Below are 20,509 nucleotides of genomic sequence, written 5' to 3'. Positions count from 1 at the left end.
GATCTGCAGAGAGTCAAACAGTACATCTATATCAGGAAATTCTGTTCTAGCTTTTACTGTGCTGATGGAGAAAACATGTTTCCAGATGGATCTCTGTTTATACAGCCTTTAAAATTTTTACTTGCACCCAGTTTGTCCCATTGGCAGTACTTCCAGTTCTATTTTTTAAGACTTTAAGGCCACAATAGTGTTTATAGAACAGGAAGAGAAGGGGCCTTGTTCGTGAGAGAAAAGAAGCTACAAAACTCCTCCTTACGAGGGATATCTTTTAAAAGCATAATAAATGGTACTGATGGCTTGTCAGTAGGATTTTCAGCATTTTATTATGAATTGCTGAAGGAATTATATAGTGAATGCGCGTATACCCACCATCTATATTCCACATTAGTATTTTGCCACATTTACTTTATCGTGTATCTGTCTACCTCTCTCCATTCCTCTATCCATTTATCATTACATCTTATTATTTTGTGGGGGACATCAGAAACGCTGAACTTATTTTGAATCATGTGTGCTACCAGCTGGCTGCTTGGCCAATGGTATATTGTATCGGGTAGAACTAGGTTTAGCTAAAGTTAATAAAAACCCAGCAGAGTGCCTTAATGTGTTTGAAAAGAATTTGTTTTCTCTGGTAAAAGAAGGTTGAATGTAGGAGTTCACTGTTGGTATGGTGGTTCTAATATCATCAGTTGCTTAAGCTCTTTCTGTCTTTCTGGTCCACCATCCTAGCATGTGGCATTCATCTGCAAGACCGCTCATGGCCTGAGATGCTGCTTCAGCTTCAGCCGTCTCACTTTTAACAGTAGGAAGGAGGAAAGGGATAAAAGCTTCTTTTAATGACCTGTCCCAGAAGAACCAATAATTTTATAATCAATTTGTCTAGCTCTAGGGGAAAAAAAATGAAGGAATTTTATGGGGATCGTATTGTATTTATAGATAAACTTAGGAAAAAATGGAAACATTTATAATGTTTATATTTTGTTAGCCAGAACATAGCCACGTTTGAGAGCTGAGAAATATAGTATTATGTGTTCTTTTGATTATGTAGGTGGTTTATTTATTTTGGCCATTTCATTTTGCTGGGAAAAATCCAATGAGCTGAGGTTTCCTTCCCTAGCACATCTGTGTGGGTCCTGGGTTACTACTAGAGACATTTGTGAGGGCAGAGAAGGTGAGTTTGAAAGAAGTGTTCATGTAACTTGAGTTCAACAAAATCATTTATTCAGTAAATTATTTGATCCTTTTATTGAAATAATATCAAAGTGGTACTTTTTTATAGGGTGATTGCATCACTGTGATCAAAATGCGATGTCATCAAAACAAGGTTGTTCAAGGCCAAAGGACCAGATGGCCAGCCTACGCTATCCTTAGGGATGCAATCCCTGAGAGCTTCAAGGGTTGAGAATTTGTCCTAATGATGACAAAAGTCCCGAGGGGTATGTTTAATAGCACTTAAAGTTTTATCTTTGAAGAAGAATTATTCCAGAAGAATATTTTCTGGAATTAAAACTGATTCGCACCTGGTGAGGTCTTGGGCAGAGGCAGCAGAGGATTGAAGGTTGATGGTATGGGGTGCCCGGCAGCATTAGGGGTCTTTGAGGCGATCTGTGAGGTGCTCCATGTGCCAGCTATGACAAAGAAGGAAGGTTATTTTTCCACTGATGCCCAAGACATTAAAATTGATAACCACAGGTGGAAAAATCAATCCACACCTGCATCCTTTTCCATTTTGGATTAAAGAGTATCTAAAATGGGAATTTCTCCCTATCCTCAACCTTCATGTTCCAAGAATTTGTTTTTTAAATAAGTATTGAAGTGTTTTAACCTACGGATTATTTTGAAAATCTTAGCTGCATTTGCTTTATTTTCTGTCCCTTAATAAAAGTATTCTCCTTGAATTTTGCCTGCAATCTAAATGATCTTTGAGAGTTTTAAAGCCTGAAACAGAAAACAGAATAAAGCGGCAACCGCCAGTTCAGAGAAGCAAAAGTCCCTTAGTGGGAGGATGGGGGTGGTGTGAGGGAGGGGCAGGCTAGACTAGGAAATTAAATATGAGTGAAGACATTTTTACCCTTGGTTTTTAGAAAATGATGATTTTACCCTTGGTTTTTAGAAATGATTTCTGCAGCATTGTAGCTGCAGAAGGGGAGTCTTCAGTTGCTCATTCTCTTTGCTGAAACTAAGACTGTCATTTTTGTGTCTTCTTTCTGCTTATATTTCTCCTCATCATCTATCTTGAGTCTGTTTCACAACTTGTTTGATACTGCTGTTTCAGGTCACTAGAGTATTGTTTAATGAATTCTTAGAGTTCTGGCCTGTGGTTATATTTAGCTTTTTTAAAAAAAGGAGGCAGGGGTGGTGGGGAGAACATCACCCTGCAGTGCAGATCTGGCTGGAAGAAAGGAGGAGACGGCATGGGAAGGCTCACTGTACGTTGTACGTTGGAAATGCAAGATTAGGAATCTAAGGAAATAGATGAGGATTATTCAATATATATTTGCTAGAGGAATGTAATGAAATTATTACACTATTGTAAATCATAGAAAATAGTACCATTTGTTTGTCTTGAAAGATCGACAAGCCCTATACTGACCACAAATGTATTATTACTTTAAAGTCACGTGAAAATGAAACATTCCTGTCTTAGCCTGGACTCCTCAGAAAGGAGAGGCTGAACCATAGGTTCAAGTGCGAATATTCATGTGGGGAGTGTGATCCAGGAATCACCAGGAATGGACAGGGTTGCAAAGCAAAGAAAGTGGGAGACCCGAAACAAGCCTGCTGTACAGAGTCAACCACAACGGTGGGCGACTGGTTACTTGATTCCCCAGGTCTTCCTGATGAGCTGAATGAAATGGGTTTCAGAGCCTTCCATTTGGTGGTGGTGGTGGGAAGCGGATGGAAATATTCACTGATGAGTTCCTATCCCCACTGGTCAAAGCTTCACCCCGTGCATATTAATTGCCCCTCTCCCCAGTCTCAACAGAGAAGCCCCGGGGTGGGAGGCAAGAGGCTTGCTGGAGTAGAGGCCCTTTGGGTTACACCTGGGTGAGGCTTGTTGGAGTCTGTGCAAAACCAGTCACTGTAGTGACTGTTGGAATAAATGAAAGGTGAGGCAGAGTGTATCTGATACAGGACCCAAAGGGTGTCAGATATCCCCCAGCCTCACCATCTTATGGGTACCATGAAACTACATTAACATGGTTACCAGAATCTTGCTGCATCCAGGCTCCAGCTGGCTCACTTGGGAACTCCAGGACCTCGCATAGACTTCTACAGGTGTTGAGGAAGTCCCCAAAAGGTGCCTAATAAAAGCTCTTGTGGTGCTCCTGACTGCAAAACTCCTGGCCTCTGCTGTGCTGCCAGTGCCTCATTATAGAACTTGGAACATTATAGAACTTAGTGAGCCTGCTTTTTTTTTTTTTAAATTTATTTATTTATTTATTTTTGCTGTGTTGGGTCTTCGTTTCTGTGCGACGGCTTTCTCTAGTGTGGCAAGCGGGGGCCACTCTTCATCGCGGTGCGCGGGCTTCTCACTATCGCGGGCTCTCCTGTTGTGGAGCACAGGCTCCAGACGCGCAGGCTCAGTAGTTGTGGCTTACGGGCCCAGTTGCTCCGCGGCATGTGGGATCTTCCCAGACCAGGGCTCGAACCCGTGTCCCCTGCATTGGCAGGCGGATTCTCAACCACTGCGCCACCAGGGAAGCCCAGTGAGCCTGCTTTTTAAAACTTTTTACTTATTTTTTTGGCTGCCCAGATCTTAGTTCCCCGACCAGGGATCGAATCTCTCGGACCCATGGAACATTATAGAACTTGGAACATTATAGAACTTATTGAGCTTTTATAAAGTTTTTAATTTTAGTTATTATTATTGGCTGCATGGCGTGTGTGGATAGAAGCTGTGCCCCCTGCAGTGGAAGCACAGAGTCTTAACCACTGGACCGCCAGGGAAGTCCCCTAGTGAGCCTGCCTTTTCCATGTACAAGCCTAGTGAACCCAGGCACTGTGTATCCCTAAGTGCACGTGTGCCTCTAGGAGAGCTGCGGGGAAATTGCTCATACGCCATGCCGCACCCAGAACCTGACTCTGCTCAGCTGTTTAGGCTCCAAGGGGCATTCTAAAGGGCCATATCCAGTTGGTCAGATGACTTTCCATTAGTAATGGTCAGTTTTACTTTGGTGTGTGTGTGCAAGTGGGGAAGGGGGAGACTTGAAATCTGGCTTCTGTTCCCCTCTCATTCTTCATTTCCATTCCCCGTGTACCCCACCAAGTCTCCCAGATAGGTCTCTGAATATCCGATGCCCAGTCATAGATAGGCTTGAGACTTCCCCCAGGATTCTCCTTGGTCCCCATGTAAGTTAGGGCTGCAAAGAGGTACTTAGGAAGGGTTTGGGTATTACCTAATTCCACACACCTGTGGTACACAAATCTTGGCTTCGGCCAATGGGTTCTGATCCCCATTACAAGTTATATATCTTACCTCTACAATTCTAGGGACTCTATTGATCAATATACAAATCAAGCTGAAGAAAATCTTTACGAATATATACTTGATTTAGAACTGAATCATCTTTTCTTCTAAATGGCAGATGATCCAAATTCAAAGAAGAAGAAAAGAACATGTATTCTGACTTAAACACTAATAGGCTTCAGTGAACCACTTTAAGTGTGTATCAGCCAGGTCCTGGCAATCTCTGTGACCTTAGCGATAGGGGAAAATAACAAGATTTCAACATCCTTACTTTGCTGCTGGAGAATTTGAGGCACAGGCAGCTTCAGACATAGCTCCATGCTTCTCAAGCTTGACCTTGCATCGGAATAACTTGGAGGGCTTGTTAAAACATTGGATCCCACTCATATATTCTGATTCAGTAGGTCTGGGACAGGGCTCAGGAATTTTTTACTTCTAACAGTTTCCCTGGCACAGCTGGTACTGTTGGTACAAGGACCACACTTTGGGGCTTCCCTGGTGGCGCAGTGGTTGAGAGTCCGCCTGCCGATGCAGGGGACACGGGTTTGTGCCCCGGTCCGGGAAGATCCCACATGCCGCAGAGCAGCTGGGCCCATGAGCCATGGCCACTGAGCCTGCGCATCCGGATCCTGTGCTCCGCAACGGGAGAGGCCACAACAGTGAGAGGCCCGTGTACCGCAAAAACAAACAAGCAAAAAAACAAAACAAAACAAAACAAAAAGGACCACACTTTGAGAACCAATGGTCCGGTAGATAAAAGTAACTTCAGGTTGAAGTCTGATGACGATTTTGCCTCCTTTCCTCCAGACCAGAGCTTGTTTCATAGTCATTTCCCTTATTAGCATTGGTGTTTAATATAGCTGATCATTTTCAACTAGATTTTAATTGTGTGCCTTTTGTAGTAAGTAGATAAAAGATTAGAAAGCAGGTGGAGTATCCACATCCAAACCAGAAGAGGGTATTTTGGGGAAACAGTCCTAGTGCTCTATATCAGGGGTTGGCAAATGATGGTCCATGGGCCAAATCTGGCCCACTGTCTGTTTTTGTAAATAAAGTTTTATTGGAATGCAGCCACACGGTGATTTCTGTATTGTCAATGGCTGCTTTTGGGCTGTAACAGCAGAGTAGTAGGTGCAGCAGAGACCTCATGACCCATAGAAGCAAAAATATTTACTATCTGGCCCTTTACAGAAAACATTTGCCTACCTCAAGTCTATGTGTTCCTCTGAACAACTGTTGCCTCATTTAGGGAAGCTTTTCTCTTGAAACCCAGCAGTAAGCAACATCAGTTTACTTTAGCAGATATGAAACTTGAATCCTAATGCTTTCTTCCGCCCTTTCTCAACCCTTCTCCCCTAACATGGAAAGTGGCCCAATAAGTGAAATGAAACTTGGCCCAATCAGCGATATTTAGAAAGTGGAAGGTGAAAGTGTTGACATCTGCTTGTATTTTGTGGTCCAATCTTCTCTGGCAGCACGTGATAGGGCGAGAGAGTTCTGGTCAGCAGGGCATCTCACATTTTGTGAAAGATTGTCTCGTGTTAGCTGACCTTAGATAGATTTATGCCTACTCAGAAATGCGGTTTGATGAAAGATCTGCCTTTTTTTTCCTAACAGTGGCTTCCTAGGTGAACTCTTCCTTCCTTCAGTTTTGGTAATTTCAGTAAGTTTGAGTGTCTATTGTAGTTCAGTATCTGTATGTATACATTAATGAACACGTAGGTATATTTTCAGGCATATGTGTATTTTAATGCCCAGGCATGTCCATCTTACCTCTTTGCCTCTTACCTCCTTTCTGATCTTATCTCCGCCTCTGCAGTTGGTTCATATCCCCAGAGAAGTGGCCACCAAGACAGGATTAGCAGTGTAGGAGATATTTTAGGGGAAATGCTTGGGAAGGATTAACGTGAGGAGGCAGGGATGGTGGGGAGAATGTCACCCTGCAGTGCAGATCTGGCTGGAAGAAAGGAGGAGACGGCATGGGAAGGCTCACACTGCAGTGAGTTGTTTTCAAAGAATTGCGCCCAAGTAGTGGGAGTCCTTGAGCCAAAGTCGAAGGAGTCCCATGTCTCACAGGAAAGGGTCAGTGCTACTTCCTCCAGTGATTGGCTGGGGGCAGCCGGGAAATAGTGTCCTCAGCATGAACACGGTGGTGGGTCCACAGGGGCAGCAGCTGGGGGCCGCTGAATGTGCTGGAATATGCAGGAGGTCCGAGAGGCACATGTTCATAGCCTCTGCACCCTTATATCGCTTACATCTTGCCACCAAAATTGTCATTTAAAAGCAGAAAAACAGAAAACAGCCATAGACCTGTGATGGTTCTCCTTTCCTTGCAGAAAAGTCTGCTCTGCCGTCTGACCACACCCGCCTTTCCCGCCTTTGCTCCACGACACACATAACACACCCTACGTGTGCCTTCCTTTTCTGTCACGGGCACTTTGCCCATATGCTTCCTTTTTTCTCACCTGCCCTCCCTCTCTCAGCCACCCATTGAAATCCCACTTCTATTAGAAATATTTTGCCCTGGAACCTTGAAGGTCTAGTTTACTTAGGAAACATTGGAATTTATATGCTAAATTCTGGGAAGAGTCCAAAGATGAATCAGATATAGATTCTGCTCTGAAGGATGAACTTTAATAGGAAAAGTGATACTCCATAAACAGTATATTAAAAGAAACAAGTAAGAAAAGACATAAGCTGAGTGCAGAGAAAATATGGTGGGAATTTAAAAGAGGGAAAGATTACCTTCACAACAGAGAAATCCACTCTGACAGGTGGGCCTTGAAGAATCAGTGCGACTTGGGTGTGAGGAGATGGGAGGGAAGGGAATTCCAGATTAAAAGAGGAACAAGGCCATAAGTGTGGGTTTCTTTAGAACAACCTTAGTGACTAGGGTTTTCAAACTGCACATAAGACCCATTAGCAGAGGATGAAATAAATTTGGGGGTCCTCTTACCAGAACAAAAGGAGGAAAATAAATAAAACAAATAGGATAGAGAATGTTTGGAGTCCATGGCATGTAGTAAAGGTATTATTTTGTGAAATGTGTATATATATATATATATACACACACACACACACATATATACATATATATGTGTGTGTGTGTATATATTTCCATATATATATATGTTAAAATATTTATTTATTTATTTTGGGCTGTGTTGGGTCTTCGTTGCTGCGCACAGGCTTTCTCTAGCTGCAACGAGCAGGAGCTACTCTTCGTTGTGGTGTGCAGGGTTCTCATTGCGGTGGCTTCTCTTGTTGTGGAGCACGGGCTCTAGGCATGCGGGCTTCAGTAGTTGTGGCATGTGGGCTCAGCAGTTGTGGCTTGCAGGCTCTAGAGCGCAGGCTCAGTAGTTGTTGCTCACGGGCTTAGTTGCTCCGTGGCATGCGGGATCTACCCAGACCAGGGCTCGAACCCGTGTTCCCTGCATTGGCAGGCAGAGTCTTTTTTTTTTTTTTTTTTTTGCGTTACGCGGGCCTCTCACTGTTGTGGCCTCTCCTGTTGCAGAGCACAGGCTCCGGACGCGCAGGCCCAGCAGCCATGGCTCACGGACCCAGCCGCTCTGCGGCATGTGGGATCTTCCCGGACCGGGGCACAAACCCATGTCCCCTGCATTGGCAGGCGGACTCTCAACCACTGTGCCACCAGGGAAGCCCTGGCAGGCAGATTCTTAACTACTGTGCCACCAGGGAAGTCCCTATTTCCATATATTTAATAAATGTATTTCTTATTGTGGGCAAGCTTTTGTCTTATTTGAGTTTATTCAACAATATGTATTTATGGAGCATCTCTTATGTTCCAGACACTGGGCAAAGGCCTGGGTATATAGTGATGAAGAAAACTGTCATAGACTCTTTCTTCATGGGGATTATGACCCAGTACAGTGGTTCTCAAACTTTAGCAGCATCAGAAATACCTGGGAGACTTAATAAAATACAGATTGCTTCAGAGTTTCTCATTCACTGCGTCTGGGGTGGGGCCTGGGAATTTGCATTTCTATCCAGTTCTCAATTAATGCTAAAGGTTCTGGTAGGGGACCACATTAGGCACTGGTCTAGCGGGCTACTTAAATAACTACAAATAAATATCTGATGGCAGTTTGTGATTAAATGTTAGGAAAGAGAACTATGAGAGAGAGAGAGAAACTGGGAAACCTATTATATATTGGATAGTCAGAGATGATGTCTGAGAAAATAGCTTTCAGGCAGCAGGAATATCACATCAATAAACCAGAGGAACTAAAAACATGAGCAAGAGAAGGATTTGAATAGAGACTGGAAAGTAGGTAGGGACTAGATCATGTGGGGTCTTTAGTCGAGTGACATTCAAATTGGGATGCGCACATTCCTGGATAGCATCAAGACTTTCTAAGGGGTATGCGGGCACATGTACTGTTAAGAGAATCATCTTGCTTTGTGCTCTCCTAAAATGGATCAACCCAATGGCCAGTATTTTGGTAGTACTTATTTACCTTTTCTACCTCTTTATGAATAAAGGCAAACTTATCTCCTAGTGAATCTTGCTAGGGTACCTTGTCCTAGGGTGTAAAAATCACTTGGGGGATAAAACAAGGAATAACTCAAAATATAACTGAAAAAGATAAAATAACTCAATTAGAAAACTCAAAAAAATAAAAGACCTCAAAAAACCTTGGTGTTGAAAAAGTAAAAGACTCTTATGTGGAATAAAAACAAAATCTGTTCTCGAGGCAATTGGTCTCTGGTTCTCGGCTTTCAGCAAAATTGAAGGAGGCCCTAAGTAAGCTGTCAGCGGCAGGGCATTAAAAATTATTTTTGATGATGGATCACTTTGTTATTTTGACGTATAACTGGAAAGGAGACTAGCATTTAGTGTCATTGCTATAACAAAACTTTCCTTTCCTCTATTTATTTAGGTGGATAAAACAAGCAGTTTCTCTTACCTCTCTAAAAATGAAAAATTAGAAAAAGAATCGACTCTGAAAACTGTCATAATTTAGCATTAAGTACTATCAAATCATAGATACATGAATTAATTGGGATACAAAACAGGGTCATTGAATTCATTAAGAGATTCATTTCTGATACATTGTATATATTTAATAATTATCTACACAATTTATAATTATGTTGACTAGCTTTATACTTGTGATAAACGTAATACCTACACCAACCAGAATTATATTTTGGGGGGAAATGTATCAGTTATTTAATTAGGTTCTTTGTAAGAAATTTAGAACACCAATTTGTGAGAGAAAACAGAATAGAGGTAGCCCTAGAGCTGAGGAACAACTTTGATTTCTTCGCAGAGTTTTTGAGTCCAGGACTCTCAGGTCAATCTTGCTGTGCTCTGTAAGCTTGGATTTCCCTTTCTCTGCGTCGAAGGTCTTACCTTCCTGGTGTCTGGGCTTTACGAAGCTTCTTCTTCCTGAAATAAGCCTCAGGGAGATGTTTTGGGATTTCCACACCACTTACCAGTTTTGGTGGAGATGACAAATTTCTGGTGTGTTCTAGCAGAGGAACTCGATTGAGGACGAGAGGTCCAGTCACAAGCAGCGTGCTACTGCTCAGCTGCTTCAGGAAAACCACCGCCATGCCTCTGTGGCACCCAGTGAGGTTGCTCCCAACGGTGCTGGGAGTGATGCTAGCTCGCAGCTTCCTTACATCTGACGGAAAGGTTTTCTTTGGTGGCTCGAGAGCTTTCAAGGCACATCTTCAGTAGAACAGTATCCAGGCATTCTGTGACGCTTAGCCACTCAGGTCCCACCATTTCTGTCACCCCCAAGCAAGAAATGTCTCTTTCTTTTCAACCTTAAATGTAGCTGCAGGTGACTTCCTCTTCGCCATGGCCTTGCTGGAACACATAGCAGATGGGGAAAAGCTTCCAATTCCGCTGACTAGGATGGGGTTTTGGTTGTGGTGGGGTTTCCCCTTCTGAGGTGTTTTTTTTGGCCTTGAGGTTACGCTTCTTAACCTTGCCCTGGCATCAGCCTTCTTGGCTTCAGGTTTCTTCTCCTTATATCCAGCTTCTCTGTTTTTTCATCCACCATCTTGCAAGATGGGAAAGAGCCAGAATAGTATGTTTTGACACTTAGAACATTTATGGCCACCGAAAAACTTTAAAAAATTTATCTCAATCTCTCTTTATATCTCTATTTATATATCTTTATCTAACTTTCTATATGTAACAGGAATCTATCTATCTATCTATATAAAACAGAACATAAAAGGGTCAACAGAAAGACTTTGAAGCAGAAAAAATATAAGGATAACTCTCTGCTGTAAGTATAATGGAAACATGAGTTTAATATGAATGAATTAATGAGTTTAATTTGAATTAATTAAATATTAACTCATATTTAATGAGTTAAATAGGAGTGAATTGGCCTCAGATACAGAAGGAAGATTCCATGACTGTCTGGGCATGTGGGGAGGAGGTTTCTGGAAAAAAGGGGATTAGCCTCTAGAAGAGCAGAGATAGGAAAAGCCAGGGCTGTGGGCCTGCAGTCTGGGGCATGAGAGCTCCCATTCTGGTCTCGACTCTCACTCCGCTTCTTGAATTTTGGGTGGGTAACTGCTCCCTTCTGCTGATAGCCCTACGTCTCTCTCGCTTCTTCTCCCCTCCCTTCCTCCAATATCCCCTGCATTCCCCTCCTGCCCCCTTTACCACACAACAGGTCAGGTGAGTATGGGATGGCGATCAGCATCAGGGAGCGTGAGACAGAGAAAACACATGGTTATGTGGCCCTGAATGTAGTTAAGTTTGTGAGGTTCTTATTTAGGTGGGGGAGTGAGAGGGGTGATTGCACAGGTGAAGCCATATCATCTCTGTTGTTGTTGTTGTTGGTTTTTTTTCTGCTTTAAGCCCCAGAGTGGGTTCCTGGCTGGAGGGGTTTGGGAGGACAGCTGCTCTACCCCTTGGACTGGGCAAGTGGTGTAGCCGTGCTGACCCCTGCCTCCTAGAAGAGTTGGAAGACTTTCTCTTTAGCGAAGGGAGCTGAAGTAGCAGAAAGCCATCTGGACTGACTGAGAGTCAGGGAGTTGGATTAGGGCCATGCTCTGCCACTTTTTTCTGGGATCTTGGGGAAAGCATCTCGACTCTTAATGCCCAGTTTGTAAAGGAAAAAATGGAATAAAGTGATCTGTGCGTCTTCTCCCTACTCCAAAATTAATGGAGAATTGGGAAGAGCTTACAAAAGCCCAGGCACTGTTATTTTTCATCAGCATCCTTGATGAGAAAAATTACAGTGAACTTTCCAGTTCATTGTTTAAAAAAAAAAAAAAAAAGAAAAAGGGCGTCTTTTCTCTTCTCTTTGAGAAACATCAAGACTTACTCTGCCCTCTAATAGTTGCCTGGGTAGAATTTTCCATCTTAGCACAAAGCAGCTCGACCTGGTTTTGTATAATCTCTTCTCTGTATACCCCTAATTTAACAAGAGGAACTGGAAGAGTCAGACAGTGTGTGGGAAGACTGGAGAAAATAAGGAAGGTATAGAAACCACTAGAGATGGAGATAAGTTAAACATTCTGGCAAATTATCACGGTGTATTGCTCATGCCGAATGCTTAGGCAGTGGGGAAGGTAGTTAAGAGAATGGCTCTAAATGCTTCATCTAATTGCAAGCAGCTGTCGATTAGTGGAGCTTGACCAACTGTTTTTAATTCCACTCAGTGGTGATGAAGAGAATGAGACTTTTAAGTGAAACTGGCAGGGGCTGTGTGTGTGCATGAAGTTGCTTGCGCTTTTTTTTAGAGGTCATAGAGTGCAGTAAATACTAAGAGATGCTCTTTGAAACCATGGCAGCCTTTCATGATAATGATTTTCCTAAATTTTGCCAGCATTTGTCGAGCTTTTGGCTGGAGGCAAACTTCTCTGTTATCCAAATTCTGGAATGATTTTTCACGGGGAGGGATTCATCCCCCAATGGTGAGTGACTAAATGGCTTGTGCCAATACAGAAGCAATTGTTGTTCGATGTTGGCAGTAAATCTCAAATGAGAGGTAATAATGCCAGTTAAGAGTCTTCTCCTTAGGAATGTTTCATTTCACTCTTGTGATTAGAAAATAGGAAAAATAAGAAAGTGGAAAATTTTAGCTAGTTCTCTGCTGTTGTAAAACCTGCTACAAATCATCTACGTTTGAGAGTTTTCTGGAAGACAAAGTTTTGAGTAGCCCAGTCTAATCAGTCTGATAACCTCTTTTGATGGAATTACTTTTCTCTATTTTCTTTTTCCTAATAACGTTAGTAGTCTTTTCTGATGTTTATTTGCCTTCATTTCTTGCCATACGTTTAAGAAACAGTTATTTCGATGCTTCTGCACTGCAAACTGGAGAGACCATTAACCTGACTGAGAACAAGGCTTCTAGGAGACCAGGAAGGCCTACACGTTCTAAAAGTAGCTAACTTGTCTGAAAATATGCAAAAGAAACAATCGGCAGAAACTCACAGGGAGGAAGGGGCTACACTCCTTCAGTGCCGATTACCATCCCTTTTACATCCTGAATTGCAGTGCCCTGAAAGAGAAAGTAAGTTTTCTAAGTATGAATGTGTGCAAAGATTTATCAACAAGGATATTCTCCACAGCACTGTTTACAATAGCGTGGAATTAGAAGCACCCTAAATGTCTACAATTGGCATTAGCTCAGTAATTTATGGTGTTCATACGCAGGCATAAATACGTGTGAAAGAATATATCAGTGACTTGGGGAAATGGTCATAATGGACTAGATGAAAAATCAGGATCAAAAGGAGTCATTTTAATAATGATTATATATATTTAAATACATATTTAAAATTACGTGGTGTATGCATGTGTATGAAAAACCAAAGTCAAAAAAGAACGAAACGGAGAGTAGCAATGTGATTACAGATGATTTTTATTTTCTGATTTGTGGTTTTTCTGTGTTTCCTAAATGTTCTCCGAAGAACATGTACTACTTTTGTAATTAGAAAAAAGTTACTTTAAAATAAATTTCCAAAAATGTCAATTCTGATATCATAAAGGATTTTATTCCTTGTCAGGACGAAGCTAAAGTGGAGACTCACGTCAGGCAAGGGAGGGAAAAAAATCAAGAAGGACAGCACTCAATAAACACCTAATTTTGTTTCTGATCTCCTGCCTGTTTGAAGCACTCACACTTGTTTTGACTCAGCTAGATAAGTCTGCTCCTCTAACACAGTCACAATTTCCACCAGCTGTTTTGGATGTTTGAGGTTATGTTTTTATTTGAGTGAATTTCACTGCCTATCCCTGAGCTAGCTTATGAACAATTGTAAAGGAAGTCTTTGAGGCCGACTCAGAGGAAAGCTGCTAATCTCATGACATTCACAAGGATTTGAAAAGGCAGCTCCATCTGTGCCGTTTCTGTTTTTCTTCCACGGCAGGTCTCTTGATGTCAGAAAGATGGGTCACTTCTCGGGTCCAGTTGTTGGATGGAGCGTCCGTGACCACAGCTGTGCCCAGGGATTCCGATAGACTCCCTTAGGAGGCAAAAGGCACATTTCATATGAGATGCGAGTGACAAACCCTGTGCCGGGTACGCTTCCAACACTTTCCTGGGTTCTGTAGTAATTCTTTCCCACGAGTTCAGGGTTGGTGAGCGCTGGCAGGAAGCTGTTTATCGTTGAAAGCCACCAAAGGAGGGCTGCTGTTGTCTGTGCCCGAGACGTCTGAGACTTTCCTTTGAGTTGGAAGCCGGGGGGTTCTCGGTGAATGATGTGGCAGAGTTTCTGGAAACTGATTTGGGGAAGAGGAAGCTGACTTGTGTGGGAGTCACCGTTTCAATTGTCATTCTCTGGCACCCCCTCCTCCATAATAGTTTTTTCAAAGAAAAGAAAAATGCTGAAACTGTTAGTGGGAGTTGGGATTCAGTTAGAAATATTCTGGAGTCGAGTGAAGGTTTACCTGACTTTAGGAGCTCACCTTTGTGAGTTATTACCGGTTTTAGTCTAGTATTTCTTCAAGCGTGCTTTGTCCTCCTCTCCTTTTTTTCTTTCATTCGTCAAACGAATCTGACCCAAATTTGTTATTTTTTCATTTAAATGCTGTTTGCAGATTGAGTACCTGTAAGCCAGCTGCTTTGCCTGGGAACCAAGAAAACTGTTACAAAGAGTATATATATTCAGGGAGCTCACAGAGGAGAGAATGAAGGCAAGTAAGCAGTGATGAGGCTAAGTGCTATGCTAAAGCAGTGATTTGTTAGAAAAAATTTTATCAGTAGAATCCCAGAGGGGCTGGGAAAGCTGTAGGCCTGGAAGTTCTGTCTATCTCCAGAGAAACTGCTAGAACAGATGGTTACTTAAACATCCTAGGCCAGAGCAACGTGTTGATTTGCTAGTAGAATTCCATCGGTCAAGACTCTTTCAGTTGCAAGTGACAGAAATTCAGCTCAAGTTCAAGGATATTGAACTTCAGGCCCTGCTGGATTCAGACAATGTTACCAGGAGTCTGTCCCTGTCCTTTCTTGCCTGAGTTTTCTTCAGTGTTGGTGTCATTCTCTGCCACACTCTTCCCTCTGGGGCAATGGCCACCAGAAGCCCCAGACTTATTGCCTATCAGTTTGGCAACCCCAGAGGAAAAAAAGAGGGTCTCTGATCCAACAGTTGTTTGGTGCTGACTCTCATTAGGCAGCTCTGAGCCAATCTTTGTGGGTTGGGTGTGTGTGCACACTAACTGGACAGACCTATGTTTGGAGCTCTTCCCTGTGCCCAGTGAATGACTGCTGGGTAGGCACTTCCACCACAAGGCCCCTTGATGTCCTTTTCTTGAACAATTATTATAATTTGAACTGTCTTAAGTTAGCAGAGTGGCTCTAGTAGCCTTCAACCTCAATGCAGAAGGGATTGGAATTTTCATTTTTCTGATTTCTTGTTTCCCACAGGCTCTTGAACCCTCAGGCAAGTTTCCCCACTCCCTTCCCAGCAGTGAGCTCTTGCTCTGGAGGGGTTTAGGAAGAGTGCCTCTCCTCCCCCAGCCCAGGGGGAGGCTACTTCTCTTATGTTTGTGTGTTTAAGAGGTGACTCAAATGTTTAGTGCAGTGGTTCTCAAGGTTGTGGTCCCCAGACCAGCAGCATCAGTATCACCTGGAAACTTGTTAGAAATGCAAATTCTCTGGTTCGATCCCAGACCTACTGAATCAGAAACTCTGGGGGTCAGGCTCAGACATCTGTGCTTTGACAAGCTGTCCAGGTGATTATGATTTAAGTTTTGAAACCACTGATTTAGGGGACAGTCCAATACAATCTTCTCTAGGAAGACTCTGAGTCCATCTAGAATTTTCTGCCTTATGTTCTGCCTTCCCAGTCTCCTGACACTAAAGGAAAGATTCTTTTTTTTCTTGATGTCCCTTGTTGGAATTGAAGAGACTATTCTGTGCTAGGAGTAGGAGATTTGCAGTGAGCTGCAGCTGAGAATCCTTCAGTAGACTTCTGTTGGCCACACATCAGGGAGTGAATGTTCCTGGATGAATGTTCCAGCTGCTAGGCTCATCTTAGACAAAGGAACTTTGAAAATCTTTCTAATTCTCTGAGGGGACGTTGTTTGACATAGACCTAGCAGTGTTTCATGGCTGGTCAGAGGGCCTACAGATCCCATATTTCATGGAATCATTTACATATTCAATATATAACAATGCTGGGCTGGGTGCTGGACATACAATTGCTCACAAAACAGACATGCTACCTGCCCTCATTGAGCTCAAGGTCTAGTGGAAGATAAAGGCATATAAGTGGGCATTAAGAGTAGAGTGTGATTTGTTGGGGAAAAGTAGTGTTTGGGAGTTCACTGCGGGCCACCTAACACAGACTGGACTGGACAGGGAAGGCTTGTCAGGGGAAGTTTTGTCTAAACTGGGACCTGAAGGAGGAATAGTCATTGTTTGGCAAAGAAAGGGAGAAGAGGATGCCAGGTAGCATATACAAAAGTCTGTAGTTGAAGGAGAACTTGGTGGGTTCAAGGAACTAGAAAAAACTCAGCATGGCTGGACTTGGAGGCAGTGATGAGGGGTAAGAAGATGGGATGGGCCAAATTATGCAGATCATATTAACAGCTTTGGACCTTATCCTAAAAACAGTAGTAACCCAATGAAGAGTTTCAGGCTGAAGAAGTGAGGTGCTGGGATTTGTTTCAGAGTGAGTGCTTGAGAATGGAATGGAGATGAAATAGGGCAGAGTCAAGATCACAGACAGTAAGACAACTCAGAAGGCTGTTGTGATAATGAAATGAAAGATAGTGGTTCCTGAGTCTAGGCTAAGGGAAAGGGGGTTGGAGAGTGGTGGGTCAATGTGGGCCACTGGTGTGTGGGTGAAGTGTGGGCCAAGGGAAAGAACATTCAAATAAGGATTCCCAGGTGGCCAACTTGGGTAACCTGACAGTGGAGGGGCTATTTACCGATAGAAAGCAGTAGAGAAGGCATAAGTCTCCAGGAGTCATGGGTTCAATTTTAGACAAGTTGAGTTTGTAAAATACCCAAGAGGAGTTATGCAGTATGCAGTTGCTGTCCAGGTCTGAGCTCAGACAAAAGGTCTGGGTGAGAGTAAATATTTGACAGTCATCAACACATGAATGGCTCTAAGGCCAACAGAGCAGATGTGATGCCCTAAGGGGAGTGTTTGAGTGGGGAGAGAGGAGGGCTTAGAGCCCAGAGGAGCTCTGGGGTTAAGAAACAACAGAGGAAGAAAAACCTGTAAAAGTGAGTGGTCAGAGGACCATCCACACATGAAATATGGTAGATGTCATGGAGGCCGAGGAAAGCAGGTTTCAGTGCTCTCTAGAAGGGCTTGCTTGTAATGTCTCAGTTCTGTACCTGACTGAGCTCAGGCCAGGTCATCTGCAGAAGTCATGCAGTGCTACCCTCCATCTGCCAGAAACCTCTGCCGCTATTCCAAACGGGCTTTTTCCGGAAGAGACACTTTTCAGGAAACATTGCTTTCCTGTAATTATTTTCTTAGACAGATAAAATGGCACTTGCTGAGTCATAATTTATTTAAGAAGACCCCGTCCACACTTGCTTTCAACTGGCTGTCTTTCTCTGGGTGAAATCAGTTGGATGCCTTACATATTTTCCTCTCCTTATCTTATCTCACTCCACTTTCAGGTCTATATTTCACTGTGCCTCTGACCCCCAGCGTGCTTGCAGACAGATGGTCACAGACAGATGTTCACTCTGTAATTCTAAGTTACCCAAATGTGGCAGCAGCGTGTCTTCTGGTACCCAACTGTTAAGAGAGTTCTGTGGCCAACTCGAATCTTCAGCCACTGTTAACTTCCCCGACTGAATTACTGTCTTTCTTCTCTTTTTCTTTCTCTCTCTACAGCTGGACACCCTGGGGAGTTATTTTGGCTAGAACTCGACATGCACAGCTGACACCTCCAGCTGCACATTCTTTGGTCCTTTTTGGCCCCACACAAGCTCTTGGTGTTCTTACAGTTTACTCAAGTGGAGAGCCGAAGGGATAGTAGCCCACCCAGATATTCTTTAAAGGCATTAAAAATGGTTCTTAATTTCTGAGGCCAATCCTGTCAGTTGAAGTGAGTAGGAGGAGTAGTTCAAAATATTGGGTTGGCCAAAAGGTTCATTTGGGTTTTTCCATAACATTGTAGGGGAAAACCCGAACGGACTTTTTGGCCAACCCAATATATTGGGAGCCAAACAAATTCGTGTTTTGGTACTCTTGGCAATTTATATCTTTGTTTCTTACTTATTAAAAGGTCAATATAATGGCTGTGCTGTGGTTGCCCTAATTATGCAGCCCACTCACTACATGACAAAGATGCAGTATATTTTCAAAATATTGCATTCTGAGCTATAATATGCCATAAAGACCAAAGATTTAACAGAGTCTAACATGGTGCATTATGGGAATTCATTCATGGCTTTAGGGATCACCTGCTCCACTTCTCTAGGCCTGTCTCTTTCCCTAAACCTTAATCCAAGGTCTCCTATTATCCATTGGCTCTTTTTACCTGAATGTCTTGCTAGCACCATCTCAAAGGCCATGGGTTCCTACTGAGCTCGTTTTTCTCTTCTCAAAGCATACTTTCTCCTCCATTTTTTCTGTTTCCATCAGCTCTACTGACCTCCCACTCTAGGCCTCTGAATCTTCTTTGACTCTTCCTTCACCTGTACTCTTGATACCCCATCGGCTGCCCAGGTCTTCCTGGTGGTGCCACTGAATCACCGCTGCCCCTCTTTTCCTCATGCCATGGTCATGCTAGCTCAGACCTATATATTTTTATTGTTGTGGGACTGCAGATGTCTCCTAAGTGCTAAGTGGCCTTTCTTCCTTCTATTTGTTCTCCTTTTACTTCGTCACATAAAGAGATGTTGAATTCATCCTCTAAAACACTGTGTTTTAGTACAGTGCTTCCCTATTCTGAAGTATTCCGTAGCTTCCTGTCATCTTCAGGGTGAGTCCAACACTTCCCCCAAAGACTCTGGAGTCCTTGCACAGTCTCTTCAGCTGCCCTCTAGGATAGGGTTACTTCAGCCACTTATATTTATCTTGCTTCATTACTCCAGCTTGTCAAAATAATTTTGATTCTTTCTGTCATTCAAGGTGTTTGTTATCCAGCTCAGTTTTGCATCAGAAAGTGTGTCATATACAAGTATACATCCTCAGCATGTGATTTGCTTGTTGATAAATCATTAAATATTACAGGAAGAGGACACAAGGATAAGCCCTAGAAATTTCTGGAGGACCGAATGTTTTGAACTGGGGACTAAGATTGCCATTGATCCTGGAAAATGATCCTTTGCCCTCTGCGGTATCCTCACCTAAACATTTCATGGTTCTTTGAGCCATTCCTTTCTTCATTCATCAAACATCGAGCACTTCCCTTCTCAAAGACAATTCTTTTCTCTCTCTGAGTAAGTATCTCTGTTTGAAATCTACTCCTTTCATGAAAGGCCGAAACCAGCTTTTATTTGTTTATTTGTTTGTTTGGCTTGTTTACATTTCAGAGATTTGTCAGAGGTAAAAGCTGTTGATGGGTTTTGACTCCTGTGGAGGAAAGTTAGACACCTGTTTTGACATCTAAGAAATAACTCCCGTTTTTCTATATTGTTCGGGTTACCGTTGCTACGTAACAAACACCCCTTCAACCACAGTACTGTAATGCAATACCAGTGTTTGTATGCTTTGGGGGCAGGAATTCAGAAAGGGAACAGTGGGGATGACTTGTTTGTGCCCTCCCCTCCCCCATGTCTGAGGTCTCAGCTGAGAAGATTCAAAGTCTGGGGTTGACTCAACAGCTGGGGACTAGAGTCATCTGAGAACATGCTCACTCACATATTTGGCACCTGGGAGAGGAGGACTTGAAGACCATTACTGCCAACTGGAGCACCTTCACGCATCCTCCCTCTGTGGCTTGACTTCCTCGTAGCATGGCAGCCTTAGGAAAGTCACACTTCTTACCTGTGGGCTCAGGGCTCCACCGATGACTGTCCCTGTGAATAAGGTAGAACTGTATTGTTATCCATAAGCAAGCCCTGGAGTCACTCGGCAGCACTTCAACACGTATTACTGGATACAAGTGAATCACAAACTTCCCAGAGTCAAAAGCAGGGGGTGGGGCTTCCCTGGTGGCACAGTGGTTGAGAGTCCGCCTGCCGATGCAGGGGACTCGGGTTCCTGCCCCGGTCCGGGAAGATCCCACATGCCGCGGAGCGGCTGGGCCCGTGAGTCACGGCCACTGAGCCTGTGCGTCCGGAGCCTGTGCTCCACAACGGGAGAGGCCACAACAGTGAGAGGCCCACGTACCACAAAAAAAAAAAAAAAAAAGCAGAGGATATAGACCCCATGTGTCACTAGGAAAAATGTCAATAAATTTGAAGATATGCTTTAAAATTGTCACGTATATGAGTTGAGGCATCAGCTGTAGTTACTGCCTTTAGAAACGTGACCCCGTGGCCTGATGTTTTAGGAAATTTGCCAGCTTGTCCAGTACAGGTAGCTCAGGGTAAAAATAACCTAAAGAAGAAATGTAACGATCACTTGCGCATATCATTTGCTTTCCTTTGCCTTTCCCCTCACCCTTGCTGCCTTCGGAATGTA

General features: G+C 43.3%; 1 pseudogene across 1 annotated transcript in view; it reads right to left on the bottom strand.

The window, feature by feature from the left end:
* Positions 1-10,506, bottom strand: part of LOC309831478 (large ribosomal subunit protein eL6-like) — a 75,718-nt pseudogene extending 65,212 nt beyond the window's left edge. The window contains exon 1 of the transcript in view: positions 9,784-10,506. The product of the transcript in view is annotated as a large ribosomal subunit protein eL6-like (transcript). The remainder of the gene's footprint in view (positions 1-9,783) is intronic.
* Positions 10,507-20,509: the final 10,003 nt, after the last annotated feature.

This window comes from Grampus griseus, assembly GCF_964374135.1.
Source record: "Grampus griseus genome assembly, chromosome: 13".
NCBI lineage: Eukaryota > Metazoa > Chordata > Mammalia > Artiodactyla > Delphinidae > Grampus > Grampus griseus.
Note: the sequence above shows the minus strand (reverse complement) of the source record. Positions and strands in the feature narration are given on the sequence as shown.